Here is a 26,210-nt window from a genome sequence, read left to right on the forward strand (position 1 = left end):
TAGCATTAGAGAGACCTGCACTAGTAATCATATTCACTTTCCCTACTTTTCTGTGCTAATTTGTTTTCTGGGTGTTGGAAACAAAGATAATATTTCTGTAAACACCTTGAAAAATGTCTACCTATGAATCTGTCTCCTTGATAGCTATTTTTGTATATGGAGGTTTCTTGTGGAATTTCATGTTCCTTTAGTGGTGCATTTTTAGAAAAACATATACATATTTTATGGGGTTTAAATGAGTCTGTAGAGCAATGTGGCCTTGTAATAATGGTATGGGTGTTTTTGCGGAAAAAAAAATATTTCTACCACGTATATTTAGATGTTATATAATTTGTCATAGCTATATTGTTCAATATTATAAAACCAAAAACATGTATGTCCATTTGTTTCAGATTTATTGCATTATATCTCAGTCCAGAGGGAAAAATCTAAAAGAATGTTGTCAGACGCTGAAATGGTGCTGAAACCCCTTCTGCAACAATGTATAGTTTTCATATCTGCATTTAAATCTGCGTATAAGAATAAAATTAAAAAAAGATACAAGGCACAAATACCACATTTTCTCTGGCTTCCTGTTGACAAAAGAAAAATAAATTCTGGCACTGAAGTGGTTAAATGTGCTGCCATTTGTATTGGCTAAATAAATATGAAGTAAAATTTTTTACATTAAACTGACATCCCAGTATCTCTTTACTACCTACTAATGCTCAATGACATTGGTATTCCCTACTAATAGTAAATCGAAAAGAAACTCCGACAAACCTCCAGGCGCTTTTGTAAAACTTCCCTACTAATGCCTGATCAGCATTAATTGGTAGCACTTAGTAACCAATGAGCACCAGTTGGAAGTAGAAAACTGAAACCGCAGATTTTGATGCTGTTCCTTCATAATGATGACATCATTTCTCTGGAGTGCAATGTCCCTTTAAAAGGGCAGTAAAATTAAGCTTTTATGATTTAAACAAAGCATGCCATTTTAAACAAGTTTACAATTTACTTCTATTCCCTAACTTGCTTTGTTCTGTTGGTATCCTTTGTTGAAAAGCATACCTAGGGAGGCTCAGGAGCAGCAATGCATTGCACATAGCTAGCTGCTGATTGGTGGCTGCACATATATGCCTCTTGTTACGGGCTCATCTGATATGTTCAGCTAGCTCCTACTCTTTCAACAAAGGATACCAAGAAAATGAAGCAGATTTGAAAACAGAAGTAAACTGGAAAGTTGTTTAACATTGTAAACTCTATCTGAATCATGAAAGAAAAATTTTGGGTTTCATGTCAGTTTAAGGTCAGAGAAAAAAAAAATTATGTTTACCTGATACATTTTTTTTCTTTCCGGGCATGGAGAGTCCACAACATCATTCCAATTACTAGTGGGATATTCACCTCCTGGCCAGCAGGAGGAGGCAAACAGCACCCCAGCAGAGCTGTTAAGTGTCACTTCCCTTACCCATAACCCCCCGTTATTGGGCCGAAGGGAAAAGGAAAAAGAAGATAACACAAGGGTAAAGAGGTGCCTGAGGTTTGTACAAAAAAACTGCTGGCTTAAATTCAATTAAGGGCAGGGTCGTGGACTCTCCATGCCCAAAAAGAAATTTATCAGGTAAGCATAAATTTTGTTTTTCTTTTTTTGCTTTCCTATGGCATGGAGAGTCCACAACATCATTCCAATTACTAGTGGGAACCAATACCCAAGGTAGGGGACACGGAATGAAAGGGAGGGAGAACAAGACAGAAGGCACCACTGCTTGAAGAACTCTACTCCCAAAGGAAACCTAAAAATTTGTAGAATATGGAAAAAGAAAGCTAAGAGGACCAAGTGGCCGCCTTGCAGATTTGCTCCACAAATTTTTGATACTCGAAAGCCCAGGAGAATGAGACAGTCCTAGAGAAATGAGCCATAAGTCTCTCAGGAGGCTGATGTTCAGCTGTCTCCTATACTAATTGGAAAACACTTCTTAACCAGAAAGAAAGAGCAGTAGAAGTGTCCTTCTGACCTTTAAGCTTAACAGTGAAACAACGAACAGGGCAGAAGACTGACAAAAATCTTTAGTTGCTTGCAAATAAAAAAAAATTAAACATGCCCAACCTCCAGGTTGAGTTACAAAACATTCCGTCTGAGAAAAAGGATTCGAGCAAAAAATAAGGAACAACAATTTCTTGATTGATGTTGCGATCCGATATTACTTTGGGAAGAAATGCTAAATAGTTCGAAGGACCACCTGTCCGCATGAATAATAAAGGGAATCACACTGCAGAGCCGAAAGCTCTGAAACTCTGCGAGCAGACGAAATAGCAAGAAGAAACAAAACTTTCCACAATAACAAATTTATATCAACCGAAAGCATAGGCTCAAATGGAGCCTGTTGCAAAACCTTAAGAACAAGGTTAAAGGGACACTGAACCCAAATTTTTTCTTTCGTGAATCAGATAGAGCATGCAATTTTAAGCAACTTTCTAATTTACTCCTATTATCAATTTTTCTTCATTCTCTTGCTATATTTATTTGAAAAAGAAGGCATCTAAGCTTTTTTTTTTTATTCAGAACTCTGGAAAGCACTTTTTTATTGGTGGATGAATAAATCCACCAATCAGCAAGGACAACCCAGGTTGTTCACCAAAAATGGGCCGGCATCTAAACTTACATTCTTGCATTTCAAATAAAGATACCAAGAAAATGAAGAACATTTGATAATAGTAGTAAATTAGAAAGTTGCTTAAAATTACAATTCATGCTCTATCTGAATCACGAAAGAACAAAATTGGGTTCAGTGTCCCTTTAAGGCTCCAGGGAGGAGCAACAAGTTTAAACACAAGTCTGATCCTGATCAAAGCCTGAACAAAAGATTGAACATCTGGCAGATTTGCCAAATGTATGTGCAAAAGGAGAGACAGTGCAGTAATCTGACTTTCAGAGTCCTGACTGACAAACCCTTCTCCAGGCCCTCCCGAAGAAAAGACATTCAAGAGAAACCTATCAATTCGCACCAATATAGGTAAATTTGCCATATTTTATGGTAAATCCTACGAGTAACAGGTTTACAAGCGTGAAGCAAGGTATCAATGACCTCCTCAGAAAAACCACACCTAGCCAAGACTAGGCGTTCAATCTCCAAGCAGTCAGCTTAAAAGAATCTAGATGTGGATGAAGGAAGGGACCTTGAATTAGAAGGTCCTTCCTCAGTGGTAACCTCCAACGAGGAAGAGATGACTTCTATATCAGATCCGCGAACCAGATCCTGCGAGTCCATGCATGAGCTAATCACAGATGCTCTCTCCTGTATGATACAAAAAATTACTCGTGGAAGCAGAGCAAACGGAGGAACAGGTATGCCAGATTGAAGTTCCAAGGAACCGCCAGAGCGTCTATCAGAACGGCTAGAGGATCTTTCGACCTTGAGCCGTACTTGAAGTTTGGCATTTTGATGAGACGCCATTAGATCCAAATCTGGAACCCCCCACCTGAGGGTTATTTTTGAGAAAACCTCCAGATGGAGAGCCCACTCCCCGGGATGAAAAAGCTCTCTGTTCAGAAAATCCCTCTCTCAGATGACCACACCTGGAATGAGGAAGACAGATAGGAGACAATCGTGAGCTTCCGCCCACAGTAGAATGCGAGTCATCTCCTTCATTGCTAAAGAACTCTGAGTTCCTCCCTTGATGTAATCCACCGAGGTGATGTAATCCAACTGGAATCTGAAAAAACGGACCAAAGTAAATTGAGGCCAAGCTGTTAAAGCATTGAAGATTGCTATCAACTCTAAGATGTTTATGGAAAGAGAAGACTCCTCCTGAGTCCACAGGCCCTGAGCTTATAAAGAGCCCCAAACTGCTCCACAGCCTAAAAGGGTGGCATCCATGGTCAAAATCACCCAGGAAGGTTTCATGAAGCATGTGCCCCGAGACAGATGGTCCTGCGAAATCCACCACGAGAAAGAGTCTCTTGTTAGGGGATCCAGATCTATCCTCAGCAAGAGATCTGGGTGGTCTCTGTTCAATAGACCGAGCATGCATAACTGCAGAGGTCAGAGCAAAAAGAATGATATCCATGAAAGCTACCATTAGACCAATCACCCCATGCATTGGGCCACTGATGTATGAACAGAAGACTGGAGAGAAAGGCATGAAGCAAGAAGTTTGGATTTTCTGAATCTATATAGTTCCCAAGAAACACACCTTTGTGTCTGGAAGTAGGGAACTGTTTTCCAGATTCATTTTCCACCCATGGGAACGCAGAATAGACAACATCTCTGTATAAGATCTTGATAGATGAAAAAAATGACACTTGAACCAAGATTTCCTCTAGGTAAGGCGCCACCGCTATTCCCTGAGATCTGACCACTGCCAAAAGAGCCCCCAGAACCATTGTGAAGATTCTAGGAGCCGTAGCAAGGCCAAAAAGAAGGGCAACAAACTGAAATTGTTTGTCCAGAAATGCAAATTTCAAACTGGAGATGTTCCCTGAGAATGGGAACATGAAGAGACTCGTCCTTCAGATCTATAGAAGTTTCCCAAACCTCAAAATGCCTATAAATACACCTCCCACCACACACATACTTCAGTTTAACATATAGCCTAGTAATGAGGTGTAAAAAAGCATACAAAAAAGAGGAACTTAAAAATAATATTGTGCTTTTATACAAAACAATATAACCACCAAAAACAGGGTGGGACTCATGGACTCTTGCCATTATGAAAGAAATTAATTTATCAGGTAAATTCTTACATAAATTATGTTTTCTTTCATGTAAATGGCAAGAGTCCATGAGCTAGTGATGTATGGGATAAAATACTCAAGATGTGGAAGTCCACAGAAGAGTCACTAGAGAGGGAGGGATCAAATAAAAACAGCTATTTCCGCTGAGAAATTAAATCCACAAAATAAGTTCTTATAAACAGAAGAATCAAACTGAGACAGCTGTCTGAAGAACTTTTCTACCAAAGACTGCTTCAGAAGAAGCTAATACATCAAAATGGTAAAATTTTGTAAATGTATGCAAAGAAGACCAAGTTTCTGCTTTGCAAATCTGATCAACTGAAGCTTCATTCTTAAAAGCCCACGAAATGGCAACTGATCTAGCAGAATCAGCTGTAATTCTCTGAGGCGGAGACTGTCCCACCTCCAAATAAGCCTTGTGAATTAAAAGCTTTAACCAAGATACCAAAGAAATGGCAGTGGCTTTCTGACCTTTCATAGAACCAGAAAATACAACAAATAGACTAGAAGTCTTCCTGAAATCCTTAGTAGCCTCCACATAGTATTTCAAAGCTCTTAACACATCCAAATAATTTAATAATTTTTCAAGAGAATTCTTAGTATTCGGGCACAAAGAAGGAACAATTTCCCTACTAATGTTGTTAGAATTCACAACCTTAGGAAGAAAGTTAAACGAAGTCCGCAAAACAGCTTTATCCTGATGGAAAATCAGAAAAGGAGACTTACAAGAGAGAGCAGACAATTCAGAAACTCTTCTAGCAGAGGAGATAGCCAAAAGTAACAATACTTTCCAAGAAAGTAGTTTAATATCCAAAGAATGCATAGGCTCAAAAGGAGGAGCCTGCAAAGTCTTCAAAACCAAATTAAGACTTCATGGAGGAGAAATAGACTTAATAAAAGGCTTGATACGGACCAAAGCCTAAACAAAACAGTGAATATCAGAAAGTTTAGCAATATTTCTATGAAACAAAACCGAAAGAGCAGAAATGTGTCCCTTCAAAGTACTTGCAGACAAACCTTTATCCAAACCGTACTGAAGAAATTGTAAAATTCTAGGAACTCTAAAAGAATGCCAAGAGAATTTATGAGAACACCATGAAATATAGGTTTTTCAAACCAGATAATAAATCTTCCTTGAAACAGACTTACGAGCCTGCAACATAGTATTGATCACTGAGTCTGAGAAACCTCTATGAAAAGCACTAAACATTCAATTTCCATACCTTCAAATTTAGGCCTAGATTTAGAGTTCGGCGGTAGCCGTGAAAACCAGCGTTAGAGGCTCCTAACGCTGGTTTTAGGCTACCGCCGGTATTTGGAGTCACTCAAAATAGGGTCTAACGCTCACTTTTCAGCCGCGACTTTTCCATACCGCAGATCCCCTTACGTCAATTGCGTATCCTATCTTTTCAATGGGATCTTTCTAACGCTGGTATTTAGAGTCGTTTCTGAAGTGAGCGTTAGAGCTCTAACGACAAAACTCCAGCCGCAGGAAAATAGCAGGAGTTAAGAGCTTTCTGGGCTAACGCCGGTTCATAAAGCTCTTAACTACTGTACCCTAAAGTACACTAACACCCATAAACTACCTATGTACCCCTAAACCGAGGTCCCCCCACATCGCCGCCACTCGATTAAAATTTTTTAACCCCTAATCTGCCGACCGCCAACTACGTTATACTTATGTACCCCTAATCTGCTGCCCCTAACCCCGCCGACCCCTGTATTATATTTATTAACCCCTAACCTGCCCCCCACAATGTCGCCGCCAGCTACTTACAATAATTAACCCCTAATCTGCCGACCGCAAAGCGCCGCCACCTACGTTATCCTTATGTACCCCTAATCTGCTGCCCCTAACACCGCCGACCCCTATATTATATTTATTAACCCCTAATCTGCCCCCCTCAACGTCGCCGACACCTGCCTACACTTATTAACCCCTAATCTGCCGAGCGGACCGCACCGCTACTATAATAAAGTAATTAACCCCTAATCCGCCTCACTAACCCTATCATAAATAGTATTAAGCCCTAATCTGCCCTCCCTAACATCGCCGACACCTACCTTCAATTATTAACCCCTAATCTGACGACCAGAGCTCATCGCTACTATAATAAATGGATTAACCCCTAAAGCTAAGTCTAACCCTAACACTAACACCCCCCTAACTTAAATATAATTTAAATCTAACTAAATTAATTAACTCTTATTAAATAAATTATTCCTATTTAAAGCTAAATACTTACCTGTAAAATACATCCTAATATAGCTACAATATAAATTATAATTATATTATAGCTATTTTAGGATTAATATTTATTTTACAGGTAACTTTGTAATTATTTTAACCAGGTACAATAGCTATTAAATAGTTAAGAACTATTTAATAGTTACCTAGTTAAAATAATAACAAATTTACCTGTAAAATAAATCCTAACCTAAGTTATAATTAAACCTAACACTACCCTATCAATAAATTAATTAAATAAACTACCTACAATTACCTACAATTAACCTAACACTACACTATCAATAAATAAATTAAATACAATTGCTACAAATAACTACAAATACATAAACTAACTAAAGTACAAAAAATAAAAAAGAACTAAGTTACAAAAAATAAAAAAATATTTACCAACATTTGAAAAATATTACAACAATTTTAAACTAATTACACCTACTCTAAGCCCCCTAATAAAATAACAAAGACCCCCAAAATAAAAAATTCCCTACCCTATTCTAAATTAATAAATGTAAAAGCTCTTTTACCTTACCAGCCCTGAACAGGGCCCTTTGCGGGGCATGCCCCAAGAAAATCAGCTCTTTTGCCTGTAAAAAAAAACATACAATACCCCCCCCCCAACATTACAACCCACCACCCACATACCCCTAATCTAACCCAAACCCCCCTTAAATAAACCTAACACTAAGCCCCTGAAGATCTTCCTACCTTGTCTTCACCATCCAGGTATCACCGATCCGTCCTGGCATCCGGTGCTGAAGAGGTCCAGAAGAGGCTCCAAAGTCTTCCTCCTATCCGGCAAGAAGAGGACATCCGGACCGGCAAACATCTTCTCCAAGCGGCATCTTCGATCTTCTTCCATCCGGTGCGGAGCGGGTCCATCTTGAAGCAGCCGACGCGGATCCATCCTCTTCTTCCGTTGTCTCCCGACGAATGACGGTTCCTTTAAGGGACGTCATCCAAGATGGCGTCCCTCGAATTCCGATTGGCTGATAGGATTCTATCAGCCAATCGGAATTAAGGTAGGAATATTCTGATTGGCTGATGGAATCAGCCAATCAGAATCAAGTTCAATCCTATTGGCTGATCCAATCAGCCAATCAGATTGAGCTCGCATTCTATTGGCTGTTCCGATCAGCCAATAGAATGCGAGCTCAATCCGATTGGCTGATTGGATCAGCCAATCGGATTGAACTTGATTCCGATTGGCTGATAGAATCCTATCAGCCAATCGGAATTCGAGGGACGCCATCTTAAAGGAACCGTCATTCGTCGGGAGACAACGGAAGAAGAGGATGGATCCGCGTCGGCTGCTTCAAGATGGACCCGCTCCACACCGGATGGAAGAAGATCGAAGATGCCGCTTGGAGAACATGTTTGCCGGTCCGGATGTCCCCTTCTTGCCGGATAGGAGGAAGACTTTGGAGCCTCTTCTGGACCTCTTCAGCACCGGATGCCAGGACGGATCGGTGATACCTGGATGGTGAAGACAAGGTAGGAAGATCTTCAGGGGCTTAGTGTTAGGTTTATTTAAGGGGGGTTTGGGTTAGATTAGGGGTATGTGGGTGGTGGGTTGTAATGTTGGGGGGGGGGTATTGTATGTTTTTTTTTACAGGCAAAAGAGCTGATTTTCTTGGGGCATGCCCCGCAAAGGGCCCTGTTCAGGGCTGGTAAGGTAAAAGAGCTTTTACATTTATTAATTTAGAATAGGGTAGGGAATTTTTTATTTTGGGGGTCTTTGTTATTTTATTAGGGGGCTTAGAATAGGTGTAATTAGTTTAAAATTGTAATATTTTTCAAATGTTGGTAAATATTTTTTTATTTTTTGTAACTTAGTTCTTTTTTATTTTTTGTACTTTAGTTAGTTTATGTAATTGTAGTTATTTGTAGCAATTGTATTTAATTTATTTATTGATAGTGTAGTGTTAGGTTAATTGTAGGTAATTGTAGGTAGTTTATTTAATTAATTTATTGATAGGGTAGTGTTAGGTTTAATTATAACTTAGGTTAGGATTTATTTTACAGGTAAATTTGTTATTATTTTAACTAGGTAACTATTAAATAGTTCTTAACTATTTAATAGCTATTGTACCTGGTTAAAATAATTACAAAGTTACCTGTAAAATAAATATTAATCCTAAAATAGCTATAATATAATTATAATTTATATTGTAGCTATATTAGGATGTATTTTACAGGTAAGTATTTAGCTTTAAATAGGAATAATTTATTTAATAAGAGTTAATTAATTTCGTTAGATTTAAATTATATTTAAGTTAGGGGGGTGTTAGTGTTAGGGTTAGACTTAGCTTTAGGGGTTAATCCATTTATTATAGTAGCGATGAGCTCCGGTCGTCAGATTAGGGGTTAATAATTGAAGGTAGGTGTCGGCGATGTTAGGGAGGGCAGATTAGGGCTTAATACTATTTATGATAGGGTTAGTGAGGCGGGTTAGGGGTTAATACATTTATTATAGTAGCGGTGCGGTCCGCTCGGCAGATTAGGGGTTAATAAGTGTAGGCAGGTGTCGGCGACGTTGAGGGGGGCAGATTAGGGGTTAATAAATATAATATAGGGGTCGGCGGTGTTAGGGGCAGCAGATTAGGGGTACATAGGGATAATGTAAATTGCGGCTGTTTACGGAGCGGCAGATTAGGGGTTAATAATATAATGCAGGTGTCAGCGATAGCAGGGGCGGCAGATTAGGGGTTAATAAGTGTAAGGTTAGGGGTGTTTAGACTCGGGGTACATGTTAGGGTGTTAGGTGCAGACGTAGGAAGTGTTTCCCCATAGGAAACAATGGGGCTGCGTTAGGAGCTGAACGCTGCTTTTTTGCAGGTGTTAGGTTTTTTTTCAGCTCAAACAGCCCCATTGTTTCCTATGTGAGAATCGTGCACGAGCACGTTTTTGAGGCTGGCCGCGTCCGTAAGCAACTCTGGTATCGAGAGTTGCATTTGCGGTAAAAATGCTCTACGCTCCTTTTTTGGAGCCTAACGCAGCATTTTTTTTGAACTCTCGATACCAGAGTTAATTTTATGGTGCGGCCAGAAAAAAGCCAGCGGAGCGTTAACAGCCCATCTATCGCCAAACTCCAAATCTAGGCCTTAGTGATTTGAGATCCTGATGGAAAAACGGCCCTTGAGACAGAAGGTCTGGCCTTAAAAGAAGAGACCAAGGTTGGCAACTGGACATCCAGACAAGATCCGCATACCAAAACCTGTGAGGCCATGCTGGTGCTATCAGAAACACATGATATTGTTCCATTATGATCTTGGAGATCACCCCTGGAAGAAGAACTAGAGGCGGAAAAATATAAGCAAGTTGGTAAGACCAAGGAACTGCTAAAGCATCAACCATCTCCGCCTGAGAATCCCTGGACCTGGAAAGGTATCTGGGAAGTTTCCTGTTTAGATGGGAAGCCATCAGATCTATTTCTGGAAGACCCCACATCTGTACAATCTGAAAAAAACACATCTGGATGGAGAGACCACTCCCCCGGATGCAAAGTCTGACGGCTGAGATAATCCGCTTCCCTACACCTGGGATATGAATCGCAGAAATTAGACAAGAGTTGGATTGCGCCCAAGAAAGTATCCATGATACTTCTTTCATTGCTAAAGGACTGCGAATCCCTTCCTGATCATTGACATATGCCACAGTTGTGATATTGTCTGTCTGAAGCGAATGAAAAGTTCTCTCTTTAATAGAGGCCAAGCCTGAAGAGCCCTGAAAATAGCACGGAGTTCTAAGATATTGATTGGTAACCTCGCCTCTAGAGGATTCCAAACCTCTTGTGCTGTCACATACCCCCAGACAGCTCTCCAACCTGAAAGACTTGCATCTGTTGAGACTACAGTCCAGGAAGGACGAACAAAAGAGGCCTCTTGAATAATACGATGATGGTCTAACCACCAAGTCAGAGAGAGTAGAATGCTCGGATTTAAGAATATCAATTGTGATATCCGAGTATAATTCCTGCACCACTGATTCAGCATGCAAAGCTGCAGAGGTCTCATATGAAAACGAGCAAAGGGGATTGCGTCCGATGCTGCAGTCATGAGACCTAAAACTTCCATGCACATAGCCACTGAAGGGAATGATCGAGACTGAAGGTTTCGACAGGCTGAAACCAATTTCATTTTTCTCTTGTCTGTTAAAGACAGAGTCATGGACACTGAATGTATCTGGAAACCTAAAAAGGTGACCCTTGTCTGAGGAATCAAGAAACAAGAAACTCTTTGAAGAAACAACACTAGTTGATTTGTGTGAGATTCTGCTAAATGAAAAGATTGAGCCAGTACCAAGATATCATCCAAATAAGGAAATACCGCAATATCTGCTCTCTGATTACAGTTCGAAGGGCACCGAGAACCATCAAAAAGATTCTTGGAGCTGTCGCTAGGCCAAATGGAAGAGCAACAAATTGGTAATGCTTGTCTAGAAAAGAGAATCTCAGAAACCGATAATGATCTGGATGAATCGGAATGTGAATATAAGCATCCTGTAAGTCTATTGCGGACATGTAATGACCTTGTTGAACAAAAGTCAGAATAGTCCTTATAGTCACCATCTTGAAAGTTGGGACCCTTACAAAACGATTCAAAAACTTCAGATCCAGAACTGGTCTGAATGAATTTTCTTTCTTTGGGACAATGAATAGATTTTAATAAAAACCCAGACCCTGTTCCTGAAGAGGAACTGGTGTAATCAACCCTGAAAGCTCCAGATCTGAAACACACTTCAGAAAAGCCTGAACTTTCACAGGATTTGTTGGAACATGAGAGAGAAAGAATCTTCTCACAGGAGGTCTTATTCTGAAACCTATTTGATACCCTTGAGAAACAATGCTCTGAATTCACTGATGCTGAACAGAATCTGCCCAAATGTTTTGAAATAATTTCAATCTGCCCCACCCCAGTTGAACTGGATTGAGGGCCGGACCTTCATGCAGTCTTGGGGGCTGGCTTTGGCTTCTTATAAGGCTTGGATTTATTCCAACTTGAAGATGGCTTCCAATTGGAGACAGAGTCCTTAGGGGAAGGAGTGGTTTTCTGTTCTCTATTCTGATGAAAGGAACAAAACCGTTTAGAAGCTTTAGATTTACCCTTAGACTTTTTATCTTGGGGCAAAAAAACTCCCTTACTCCCAACTATAGATGAAATAATAGAGTCCAACTGAGAACCAAATAAATTATTACCCTGGAAAGATAGAGATAGTAATCTAGATTTAGATACCATGTCAGTATTCCATGATTTAAGCCATGAAGCTCTTCTAGCCAGAATAGCTAAAGACATAGATTTAACATTAATCTTGATTATATCAAAAGTAGCATCACAGATAAAATGATCAGCATTTTTAAGCAAATAAACAATGCTAGACAAATCAGTATCTGTTTCCTGATGTGCTAAGCTAATCAGCCAAAAAGTTGATGCATCCGTAACATTAGCCATAGAAATGGCAGGCCTGAGAATATAGCCAGAATGTAAATAAGCTTTCCTTAGATAAGATTCAATCTTTCTATCTAAAGGATCCTTAAAAGAAGAACTATCTTCCATTGGAATACTAAAACGTTTGGCAAGAGAAGAAATAGCCCCATCAACCTTAGGGAGTTTTCCCTAAAACTCCTAGAAGAAGGATTAAAAGAAGCACCAGGCTTAGAACATTCCTTAGCAATCACATCAGAAAAAACAACTGGAACAAGAAAACCCTCAGCAGTAATCACAGAAGGTTTAAAAACAGAAGATAAACGTTTACTGGTTTTGTTACCAAGAGGATCAGACTCCTCAATACCCAAAGTAACCAATACTTCTTTCAAGAAAGACCGAATATATTCAATCTTAAAAAGATAAGAATATTTATCAATTTCAATGTCTGAAGTAGTAACATAGTAGATAAGGTTGAAAAGAAGACTGAAGTCCATCGATTTCAACCTATACAAATCTAAAATACTTACAAAAAAGTTCCAGTTAAGCTTAAATAACCCCACTAAAAGTTGACCCATTTAATACTAGCAATCATATCCAGGAATTTTGTTTATATACAGAAATGTATCCAGACTATTCTTAAATGTATTTATGGTATTGGCATTCACTACCTCCTTTGGTAATGAGTTCCACAATTTTATTGCTCTTACAGTGAAAACACGTTTCCACTGAAGGAAATTAAATCTCCTTTCCTCCAACCTTAAATTATGACCTCTTGTCATAAACAATTTTCTTGGAATAAACAGAGCTTCTGCCATCTCTGTATATGAGCCTTGAATATATTTATATAAAGTAATCATGTCACCTCTCAAGTGACTTTTTTCTAAAGAAAACAGACCCAGTTTGGCTAGCCTCTCCTCATAGGTTAATTTCTCCAATCCCCTTATTAGCTTTGTGGCCCTTCTCTGAACTTTTTCTAGTTCTGCAATATCTTTTTTAGCGATCGGTCCCCAGAACTGCACTCCAAACTCAAGGTGAGGTCTTACCAGAGCTTTATATAGTGACAGAATTATGCTTTCCTCCCTTAAATCAATGCCTCTTTTAATACATGCTAGTATCTTATTAGCCTTTGAGGCCGCTGCCCTGCATTGTGCACCCATCTTTAGCTTGTTATCTATTACTACTCCCAAATCCCTTTCCTCCTGTGAAGGATCTTCTGAAGCAGAGAGATCCTCTTCAGAGGAGGATATTTCAGCATGTTGTCCGTCATCACAAATTTAATTAGTTTTATGAGAAGTTTTAAAAGACCTTTTACGTTTATTAGAAGGTAGAATAGCAGATATAGCCTTCTGTATTGCATCAGCAATATAATTTTTCATATCAACAGGGATATCATGTACATTAGATGTTGAGGGAACAACAGGTGCTGTACTAGTACTAATAGAAACATTATCGGCATGCAAAAGCTTATCATGACAACTGTTACATAATATAGCTGGAGATATAATCTCAGCTTGCTTACAACAGATACACTTAGCTTTGGTAGAACTGTGTTCAGGCAGCATGGTTACTACAGAAGCTTCTGAGACAGGATCAGACTGAGACGTCTTGCAAAATGTAAAAGAAAAAATAACATTTAAACAAAATATCCAATTTCCTCATAGAGCAGTTTCAGGAATGGGAAAAAATGCATATGCTAAAAAAGCAAAAAAAAAGCCCTCTAGGCATAAAGAGAGCAGGTAGCATAAAGGAAGTGGGGTAATATAACGGAAAAAAATATTTGGCGCCAAGTATTGCGCACAACGCAAAGTGAATTTTTTTTGGCGCCAAACATCCAGAAATGAAGCAACTCGTGTCATAACAAGCGCGACTTCGCGCCAAACAACTAACGTCAATAAAGACGCAGGAGTTGACAAAACGTGCGACACTGTAGACGCAAATTTTCACGTAAAAAATAATGCAATAAATAACAGCATTTTGCGCCCTTGTGAGCCTAGATTTGCCCGTAAAATTTAAGGAACAAACAAGTCAAATTGGAAAAAAAGACTAAAAAATAACTTCCTAAAACATGATTCCCATATTGAAACTGTTAGACTGCAAAGGGAAATACACATAGACCTGACTCATGGCAAATATAAGTAAATACATATATTTAAAACTTTATATTAATATATAAAGCGCCAAACATAGCTGAGTGTCTTAAATAATGATACCCATCCACATATAGCAGACAGCCAAACCAGTACTAAAAACTATCAGCAGAGGTAATGGTATAAGAGTATATAAGAGTATATTGTCAATCTGAAAAGGGAGGTAGGCGATGAAGAGATGAATCCCTACGACCAACAGAGAACCATAGAAAAGATTTCCTATGAGTGAAACCATAAAAATCAACAGGCAATACTCTCTTCACCTCCCTCTGACAAACACTGTACTCTGAGAGGAATTGGGCTTCAGAATGCTTAGAAACGCTTATCATAGAAGAAAACATAAAAATCAAGCACAAACTTACTTTACCACCTCCATAGGAGGCAAGGTTTGTAAAGTATGTGTGTGGTGGGAGGTGTATTTATAGGCATTTTGAGGTTTGGGAAACTTTGCCCCCTCCTGGTAGGAATGCATATCCCATACATCACTAGCTCATGGACTCTTGCCATTTACATGAAAGAAAATAAATCCTTGACCCTGTTCCATTATGGAAACAAGACCAGACAGCCCCAGAAGATAGGCCCTTAACACAGTCTAAGAATGCCTCCGTCCCTACCTGGTTCGCAGATAACCCAGACAGAATGAGTCTGCCCTGGGGGGGGGGGGGGGGACTTGAATGTACCTCTGAATTCCTGGGATACAATTTCCATAAAAACAGAATTTATGTTTACCTGATAAATTTCTTTCTCCAATGGTGTGTCCGGTCCACGGTTTCATCCTTACTTGTGGGATATTCTCTTCCCCTACAGGAAATGGCAAGGAGAGCACACAGCAAGAGCTGTCCATATAGCCCCCCCTCTGGCTCCACCCCCCAGTCATTCGACCGACGGTTAGGAGAAAAAGGAGAAACTATAGGGTGCCGTGGTGACTGTAGTGTATAAAGAAAGAAATTTTTCAAACCTGACTAAAAAACCAGGGCGGGCCGTGGACCGGACACACCGTTGGAGAAAGAAATTTATAAGGTAAACATAAATTCTGTTTTCTCCAACATTGGTGTGTCCGGTCCACGGTTTATTCCTTACTTGTGGGAACCAATACCAAAGCTTTAGGACAAGGATGAAGGGAGGGAGCAAATCAGGTTACCTAAACGGAAGGCACCACGGCTTGCAAAACCTTTCTCCCAAAAATAGCCTCCGAAGAAGCATAAGTATCGAATTTGTAAAATTTGGCAAAGTATGCAGGGAAGACCAAGTCGCTGCCCTACAGATCTGATCAACAGAAGCCTCGTTCTTGAAGGCCCATGTGGAAGCCACAGCTCTAGTAGAATGAGCTGTAAATCGTTCAGGAGGCTGCCGTCCAGCAGTCTCATAAGCCAATCGGATGATGCTTTTCAGCCAAAAGGAAAGAGGTAGCAGTAGCTTTCTGTCCTCTCCTCTTACCAGAATACACAACAAACACGGATGATGTTTGTCTGAAATCCTTAGTTGCTTCTAAATAGAATTTTAAAGCACGGACTACATCTAGGTTGTGTAACAAACGTTCCTTCTTTGAAACTGGATTCGGACACAGAGAAGGAACCACAATCTCCTGGTTAATATTCCTGTTAGAAACGACCTTTGGAAGAAAACCAGGCTTGGTACGCAAAACTACCTTATCTGTATGGAATACCAGATAGGGAGAAGTACACCGCAAAGCAGATAACTCTGAAACTCTTCTAGCAGAAGATAATAGCAACCAAAAACAAAACTTTCCAAGATAGTAATTTAACATCTATGGAATGCATAGGTTCAAAAGGAACCCCCTGAAGAACTGAAAGAACTAAGTTTAGACTCCAAGGAGGAGTCATAGGTCTATACACAGGCTTGATCCTGACTGAAGCCTGTACAAACGCCTGTACATCTGGCACAGCTGCCAGACGTTTGTGTAACAAAACCGACAGAGCAGATATCTGTCCTTTAAGAGAACTAGCTGACAAACCTTTATCCAAGCCCTCTTGGAGAAAGGAAAGTATTCTTGGAACCTTCATTTTACTCCAAGAGTATCCCTTGGATCTGCACTAACAGATATATTTTTTGCCATATCTTATTGGAAAATTTTCCTAGTCACAGGCTTTCTGGCCTGAACCAAAGTATCTATAACCGATTCAGAAAACCCACGCTTAGATAGAATTAAGGGTTCAATTTTCAGGCAATCAGTTGGAGAGAGACTAGATTTGGATGTTCGAATGGACCGTGTACTAGAAGATCCTGTCTCAAAGGTAGCTTCCATGGTGAAGCCGATGACATATTCACCAGGTCTGCATACCAAGTCCTGCGTGGCCAAGCAGGAGCTATTAGATCACCGAAGCCTTCTCCTGTTTGATCCTGGCTACAAGCCTGGGAAGGAGAGGGAACGGTGGAAACACATAAGCTAGGTTGAACGACCAAGGAGCCACTAATGCATCCACCAGTGTCGCCTTGGGATCCCTGGATCTGGACCCATATGGAGGAACCTTGGCGTTCTGGCGAAACGCCATCAGATCCATATCTGGAATGCCCCATCGTTGAGTTAATTGGGCAAAGACCTCCGGGTGGAGTTCCCACTCCCCCGGATGAAAGTCTGACGACTCAAATAATCCACCTCCCAGTTGTCCACTCCTGGGATGTGAATTGCAGATAGGTGGCAGGAGTGATCCTCCGCCCATTTAATGATCTTGGATACCTCTCTCATCGCCAAGGAACTCTTTGTTCCCCCCTGATGATTGATGTACGCTACAGTCGTCATGTTGTCCGACTGGAACCATATGAATTTGACCTTTGCCAGATGAGGCCAAACCAGGAGCGCATTTAATATCGCTCTCAGTTCTAAAAATGCTTATCGGAAGAAGAGACTCTTCTCGAGACCATAGACCTTGAGCTTTCAGAGAGTCCCAGACCGCGCCCCAGCCTAAGAGACTGGCGTCGGTCGTGACGATGACCCACTCTGGTCTGCGGAAACTCATTCCCTGAGACAGGTGATCCTGAGACAACCACCAGCGGAGAGAATCCCTGATTACCTGGTCTACTTGAATCTGGGGAGACAAGTCTGCATAATCCCCATTCCACTGTTTGAGCATGCACAGTTGTAATGGTCTTAGATGAATTCGAGCAAAAGGAACTATGTCCATCGCTGCGACCATTAATCCTATTACTTCTATGCACTGAGCTATGGAAGGCTGCAGAATAGAGTGAAGAACTTAACAAGCGCTCAGAAGTTTTGATTTTCTGACCTCTGTCAGGAAGATCTTCATTTCCATAGAATCTATTATTTTTCCCAGAACGGGAACTCTTGTTGACGGGAACAGGGAACTCTTTTCTACGTTCACCTTCCACCCGTGAGATCTGAGAAAGGCTAGAACAATGTCTTGTATGGGCCTTTGTTTTGGAAAGAGACTACACTTGGGTTAGAATGTCGTCTAGATAAGATGCTATAGCAATGCCCCTCGGTTTTAATACCGCTAGAAGGGACCCTAGCACCTTTGTGAAAATTCTGGGAGCAGTGGCTAAACTGAATGGAAGAGCCACGAACTGTCTTTCCAGGAAGGCGAACCTCAGGAACTAATGGTGATCTTTGTGGATAGGAATATGCAGGTACGCATCCTTTAAATCCACGGTAGTAATATATTGACCCTGATGGATTGTTGGTAAAATCTTCCTTGTTCCGTTATTGGAACTGGGTGTATCACTCCCATCTTTACTATGTCTCCTACGCAGTGTAAGAATGCCTGTCTCTTTATCTGGTCTGAAGATAAGCGAGACATGTGGAACCTTCCCTTTGGAGGAAGTTCCTTGAATTCTAGAAGATATCCCTGAGAGACTATTCTAGTGTCCAGGGATCCGGAACAACTCTTGCCCAAGCCTGAGCAAAGAGAGAGAGTCTGCCCCCTACTAGATCCGGTCCCGGATCGGGGGCTACCCCTTCATGCTGTCTTGGTAGCAGCAGCAGGCCTTTTGGCCTGTTTACCCTTGTTCCAACCTTGCAATGATTTCCATGCTGGTTTAGGTTGGGAAGTGTTGCCTTCTTGTCTGGAGGCCGCAGAGTTAGGATTTGGTCCGTTCCTGAAATTGCGAAAGGAACGAAAATTAGATTTGTTCTTAGCCTTAAAAGGCCTATCTTGTGGGAGGGCATGTCCCTTTCCACCAGTAATGTCTGAAATAATCTCTTTCAATTCCGGCCTGAATAGGGTCTTACCCTTGAAAGGAATATTAAGCAATTTATTCTTGGACGACACATCCGTCGACCAGGATTTAAGCCAAAGCGCTCTGCGCGCCACTATAGCAAACCCTGAATTTTTCGCCGCTAACTTAGCAATTGAAAAGCGACATCCAAAATAAATGAATTAGCCAACTTAAGTGCATGAATTCTGTCCATGACTTCATCATATGGAGTCTCCCTTTGAAGCGAATTTTCCAGTTCCTCGAACCAAAATACGCTGTGGTAGTGACAGGAATAATGCACGAGATTGGTTGAAGAAGGAAACCCTGCTGAATAAATTCTTTTTTAACAGTCCTTCTAATTTTTTATCCATAGGATCTTTGAAAGCGCAACTGTCCTCAATAGGAATAGTTGTGCGCTTAGCTAACGTTGAAACCGCCCCCTCAACCTTAGGAACCGTTTGCCATGTGTCCTTTCTGGGGTCGACAATGGGGAACATTTTCTTGAATATAGGAGGTGGAACAAAAGGTATACCTGGCTTTTCCCACTCCTTAGTCACTATGTCCGCCACCCGCTTGGGTATCGGAAAGGCATCAGCGTGCACTGGAACCTCTAAGAATTTGTCCATCTTGCACAATTTCTCTGGAATTACCAGAGAATCACAATCATCTAGAGTAGTTAGGACCTCCTTAAGCAGGGCGCGGAGGTGTTCTAACTTAAATTTAAAAGTCACAATATCAGTGTCTGCCTGCTGAGAAACTTTTCCTGAATCAGAAACTTCCCCTTCAGACAGGCCCTCCCTCACTGCTATACTCAGATTGATGTGAGGGAACAACTGATAAATTGTCCTCAGCGCTAACCTGCTCATCTTCTGTATTTAAAAACTGAGCAATCACGCTTTCTAGAATAGGATGGCAGTTTGGATAATAGATTTGCTATAGAATTATCCATCACTGCAGTTAATTGCTGCATAGTAACCAGCATTGGCGCGCTAGATGTACTAGGTATCGCCTGCGCGGGCAAAACTGGTGTTGACACAGAAGGAGAGGATGATGAACTATCCCCACTACCTTCACATGAAGAATCATCCTGGGCAATCTTATTAAATGTGACAGTACTGTCCTTACTTTGTTTGGACGCTATGACACAATTTGCACAAAACATTAATAGGGGGAACCACCTTGGCTTCCATACATACAGAACATAAGCTATCTGAAGGTACAGACATGTTAGACAGAATATGGCAGGCTAATAATGCAATAAAAACGTTTTTAAAGAAAAGAGTTACTGTCTCTTTAAATAATAAACAAGCACACTTTATTTCTGAAAGTTTGAAAAACTATGAAGGCAATGTCCGATTTTTACAAAATTTGCACCCCAGAGTCCTAATGCCTTGAAAGTATTGCACACCAAGTTTCAAGACTTTAACCCTTAAAATGAGCAAAACTGAGCTATTTGTTCAAATAAACAATTTTATCACACAACAATCACTGCCACAGCCTTGCTGCGGCTTTTTACCTTCCCTTAGAGTGATTCAGCACTGAAATAAACATTCCTGAGTCCGTTTCCTTTACCCACAGGACCCTCAAATGAAGCTGCATGCACTGCCAAGGAAACAAACTGCGCAATTGAGGCGCGAAAACGGGGCCTCCTTCATCTGCATTACCAGAGTGAAGGGGCCTTTCTGACTGAAGTAGTAGTCTAACTAGATGCCAGGCGAAAAAAACTTTCCCAAAAGTGCTTTTATAACACAAAAAACACTCTAAATGTCCAATAAATCTGATATAAACCAATCGATTTAGCCCACAATAGTGTCAACCAGTATAGAGCCCATTTATAAGCCTTAATCTGTTATGAATCTAAGAAAATGGCTTACCGATCCCCTAAGGGAAAAACTGACAGTCTTCTAGCATTAACATGTCTTGTTAGAAATATGACTGATCGTACCTGAAGCAAATAAGTCTGCAAACTGTTCCCCCCAACTGAAGTTCTCTGGGCTCAACAGTCCTACGTGGGAACAGCAATTGATTTTAGTTACTGCTGCTAAAATCATACTCCTCTTTTAACAGAAATCTTCATTTTCTGTTGTAGAGTAAATAGTACAAACCGGCACTATTTTAAAATAAACTCTTGATAGAAGAAATAAAAAACTACAACTAACACCACAAACTCCTCACCATCCCCGTGGAGATGCTACTTGTACAGAGCGGCAAGGAGAATGACTGGGGGGCGGAGCCAGAGGGGGGGCTATATGGACAGCTCTTGCTGTGTGCTCTCCTTGCCATTTCCTGTAGGGGAAGAGAATATCCCACAAGTAAGGATGAAACCGTGGACCGGACACACCAATGTTGGAGAAAGAAAGCTGCCACAGAAGGATTCAAACTCTAAGCCATCAGCTTGCTAGGCAGGACAGATATCCCTTAGGCCACATATTGCGGCCCAAGGATCTGTTACACCTACCACACCTGGAGATCCCAGTCTGCCTCCCGTCCAGGTACTGTCCAGGCCTGGCCCTGCTTAACTTCCGAGATCAGACAGGATCAGGAGTATTCAGGGCAGAGTGGCAGGTAGATTATCCCCTGTCCCCCACTAGATGCGAATACACATTCAAGGTGCAAGAAGCTCAGATTGAACTGAAAATGTTGCATAGGATAGTAACAAAAAGTCACAGACATTAATCTCAAAATGAGAGAGGTTATGGATATGTCTCAGGATAATAGGCAAAACCCAGACATAAGCAGAGATGATATATCTCTGACAACACAAAAAAGGCTTATATAAGAAACATTTTAGATGCCCAGTCCCTGATTCCACACAGGGATCCATCCAGGGCTAAATAAAAAGATAAATGTATATTAATATATATATGAAATTTTAAATGTAACTGTCACAAATATGCTGCAGAACAAAATAGATTATAACCTTGAAAGTTATATAAACCATATTATATAGCCTAGAGCAGAAACAAAGAGATAATTCTGAACTCACAAGCTTCAGATAATGACCCTGACCTATATAAACAACGATATTAATGTCAGGTTGACGTATAGAAAATCCCCTTAGGAGAAAATCAATATACCCTTAAACGCCACTACGTGGCAACAAATAGCAGGAGTTTTTGAAAAAAGAAAAAATGCTGATTCATAGAGAGTACATTAAACAGCGCAAGTAATGTGTAGCACAAGAATAAAAATAACTCCCAAGAGATTGTTAGAATAAGAAAATGGACCGTCGTTGTATTACTCAAGAAGCATAAAGATACGCGTCATCAAAAACAAAATTTATGCTTACCTGATAAATTTATTTCTCTTGTGGTGTATTCAGTCCACGGGTTCATCCATTACTTGTGGGATATTCTCCTTCCCAACATGCAAGAGGACACCCACAGCAGAGCTGTCTATATAGCTCCTCTCCTAACTGCCACCCCCAGTCATTCGACCAAAGACAAGCAAGAAAAAAAGGAGAAACTATAGGGTGCAGTGGTGACTGTAGTTTAAAAATAAAAAACACCTGCCTTAAAATGACAAGGCGGGCCGTGGACTGGATACACCACAAGAGAAAGAAATTTATCAGGTAAGCATAAATTTTGTTTTCTCTTGTAAGATGTATCCAGTCCACGGGTTCATCCATTACTTGTGGGATACCAATACCAAAGCTTTAGGGCACGGATGAAGGGAGGGACAAGGCAGGAAACTTAAATGGAAGGCACCACTGCTTGTAAGACCTTTCTCCCAAAAATAGCCTACAAAGAAGCAAAAGTATCAAATTTATAGAATTTAGAAAAGGTATGAAGCGAAGACCAAGTCGCCGCCTTGCAAATCTGTTCAACAGAGGCCTCATGTTTAAAAGCCCATGTGGAAGCTACTGCTCTAGTAGAATGAGCTGTAATTCTTTCAGGAGGCTGCTGGCCAGCAGTCTCATAAGCTAAGCGAATTATGCTTCTTAGCCAAAAGGAAAGAGAAGTTGCCGAAGCCTTTTGGCCTCTCCTCTGTCAAGAGTAGACAACAAACAAAGCAGAAGTTTGACAAAAATCTTTCGTAGCTTGTAAATAAAACTTTAAAGCACGAACCACATCAAGATTGTGTAATAGATGTTCCTTCTTTGAAAAAGGATTAAGACATAGGGAAGGAACAACAATCTCCTGATTGAAATTCTTATTAGATACCACCTTAGGCAGAAACTATAAGGTTTGTTTCCTGGTTGTGCAGAAATATAGGAACTCAGCTGCAGACTTAATGAGAACTGAATATGTATCACTTAGTTGAACAGGCTATTAATTAGCATAGACTGTTTGATAAAGTGAAATAAAGTTAATGTAATTTGCATAGGAGGAGATAGAGTTATAATTCACTCTATTATTGAAACTGATAACAGGATAGGAGTAAGATTCTGAAATGTAAGCAGAGTTCCAAAATACTCCTACATAGATTAGCAAGCAGGTATTGAAGGGAGTAATGTGCACAGCGAGGATTAGCACAGTTCGTCCAAAAGGTAAGCTAGCAGGTTATAACAAAGGACTTAGGTGTTAAATTTTCCTTCACAGCGTTACCATGATGAGGGAATACATATGAAACACAGAGTCTTTGTACTAGCCCGCTATAGAGCCGAGATCAGTAACCGCTGGTAGGAGGAGCTGAGACTCTGACTGACAGCGGCACAAGCGGCAGTGAAAACTGTAGCTCCGGTCACAGAAGAGGTAAGCGGCTGTCTCTAAATGAGAGTTTGAACTGTAGGAGAGACAACCGGTTGAGTGCAATGTCAGAAGGCTTGATAAGATGGTAAGTGAAGTCCCACTGAGATGGCGTGTGGCTTGTAAGCAGCTGCAGGGAAAGTGCCGATTACGGCAAAACATGAAATGTGATAAATCCTTTGTGCAGCAGAGGGTATTAGGAGCAATATGAAAGTCGATGTGTTATAATCCTCCTGAGGTAAAAGGATAAGTAGAATCCAGGTGACAAAGGAATAAAGCTTTGTAATCCACAAGGAGAGCTTGATAGAGAACTCAGTAGCAAGGATAGCAGGACTGCTACAAACAGCTACATGTGCAATAACTAAGCACCTGTCTGCAGTCAGGTGATGACTTAAATGCAGACAGGTAGAGACCATGTGATTGAAAGGTAACTGGACAAAGCGGACTGGAATCCTTACAGAAACCTAGGTTTGGTACGTAACACTACCTTATCTGCATGGAAAATCAGATAAGGGGAATCACACTGTAAAGCAGATAACTCCGAAACTCTTCGAGCCGAGGAGATAGCTACTAAAAATAGAAATTTCCAAGATAAAAGCTTAATATCTATGGAATGCAAAGGTTCAAATGGAACCCCTTGAAGAACTTTAAGAACTAAATTTAAACTCTATGGCGGAGCAACAGGTTTAAACACAGGCTTGATTCTAACTAAAGCCTGACAAAATGCCTGAACGTCTGGAACCTCAGCCAGACGTTTGTGCAAAAGAATAGACAGAGCAGAAATCTGTCCCTTTAAGGAACTAGCTGACAATCCCTTCTCCAATCCTTCTTGGAGAAAAGATAATATCCTAGGAATCCTGACCTTACTCCATGAGTAACCCTTGGATTCACACCAATGAAGATATTTACACCATATCTTATGATAGATTTTCCTGGTGACAGGCTTTCGAGCCTGAATTAAGGTATCAATGACTGATTCGGAAAAACCACGCTTTGATAGAATCAAGCGTTCAATCTCCAAGCAGTCAGGCGTAGAGAAATTAGATTTGGATGTTTGAAGGAACCTTGAAGTAGAAGGTCCTGCCTTAGCTGCAGAGTCCATGGTGGAAAGGATGACATGTCCACCAGATCTGCATACCAAGTCCTGCGTGGCCACGCAGGGGCTATCAAGATCACCAAAGCTCTCTCCTGCTTGATCTTGGCAATCAGATGAGGGAGCAGAGGAAACAGTGGAAACACATAAGCCAGGCTGAAGGACCAGGGCGCTGCTAGAGCATCTATCAGCGCTGCCTTGGGATCCCTGGACCTGGATCTGTAACAAGGAAGCTTGGCGTTCTGATGAGACGCCATGAGATCCAGTTCTGGTTTGCCCCAAAGTTGGATCAACTGGGCAAATACCTCCGGATGGAGCTCCCACTCCCCCGGGTGAAAAGTCTGCCGACTTAGAAAATCCGCCTCCCATTTCTCTACTCCTGGGATATAGATAGCTGAGAGATGGCAAGAGTGAACCTCTGCCCATAGAATTATCTTTGAAACCTCCAACATTGCCAGGGGGCTCCTTGTTCCCCCCTGATAGTTGATATAGTCTACAGTAGTGATGTTGTCCGACTGAAATCTGATGAACCTGACCGCAGCTAGCTGAGGCCAAGCCTGAAGAGCATTGAATATCGCTCTTAGTTCCAGAATGTTTATCGGAAGGAGGGCCTCCTCCTGAGTCCACGAACCCTGAGCCTTCAGGGAGTTCCAGACTGCACCCCAGCCCAGAAGGCTGGCATCTGTCGTTACTATAGTCCATTCTGGATTGCAGAAACTCATTCCCTTGGACAGATGGACCCGAGATAGCGACCAGAGAAGAGAATCCCTGGTCTCTTGATCCAGATTTAGTAGAGGGGACAAATCTGTGTAATCCCCATTCAACTGATTGAGCATGCAAAGTTGCAGTGGTCTGAGATGTAGGCGGGCAAACGGAACAATGTCCATTGCCGCTACCATTAATCCGATTACCTCCATACACTGAGCCACTGACGGACGAGAAATGGAATAAAGAGCACGGCAGGAAGTTAGAAGTTTTCACAACCTGACCTCTGTCAGATAAATCTTCATTTCTACTGAATCTATCAGAGTTCCTAGGAAGGAAACTCTTGTGAGAGGTGAGAGAGAACTCTTTCCTTCGTTCACCTTCCACCCGTGAGACCTTAGGAATGCCAGAAAAATATCCGTATGGGACCTGGCAATATGAAAAGTTGACGCCTGTATCAGGATGTCGTCTAGGTAAGGGGCTACTGCTATACCCCGCGGTCTTAGAACCGCCAGAAGGGACCCTAGAACCTTCGTAAAGATTCTTGGTGCCGTGTCTAACCCGAAGGGAAGAGCCACAAACTGGTAATGCCTGTCTAGGAAGGTGAACCTGAGAAACTGATGATGATCCCTGTGTATCGGAATATGTAGATAAGCATCCTTTAAATCCACGGTAGTCATATATTGACCCTCCTGGATCATAGGTAGGATGGTTTGAATAGTCTCCATCTTGAAGGATGGGACCCTGAGAAATTTGTTCAGGATCTTGAGATCCAAGATTGGTCTGAAAGTTCCCTCTTTCTTGGGAAATATAAACAGATTTGAATAGAAGCCCTGCCCTTGTTCCTCCTTTGGAACTGGGTGGATCACTCCCATAACTAGTAGGTCTTGAACGCAATGTAAGAATGCCTCTCTCTTTATCTGGTTTGCAGATAATTGTGAGAGATGAAATCTCCCCTTTGGAGATGAAGCTTTGAAATCCAGAAGATATCCCTGGTAAACAATCTCCAGAGCCCA

The 26,210-nt window shown here is 41.1% G+C and overlaps 1 protein-coding gene across 1 annotated transcript in view; it reads right to left on the reverse strand.

Moving 5' to 3' along the window:
- DNAAF11 (dynein axonemal assembly factor 11) overlaps positions 1-26,210 on the reverse strand; it is a 374,386-nt gene that overhangs the window by 209,168 nt on the left and 139,008 nt on the right. The gene's annotated exons all lie outside the window — the stretch shown is intronic.

The sequence above is a fragment of the Bombina bombina genome, chromosome 5 (assembly GCF_027579735.1).
Source record: "Bombina bombina isolate aBomBom1 chromosome 5, aBomBom1.pri, whole genome shotgun sequence".
Lineage (NCBI taxonomy): Eukaryota > Metazoa > Chordata > Amphibia > Anura > Bombinatoridae > Bombina > Bombina bombina.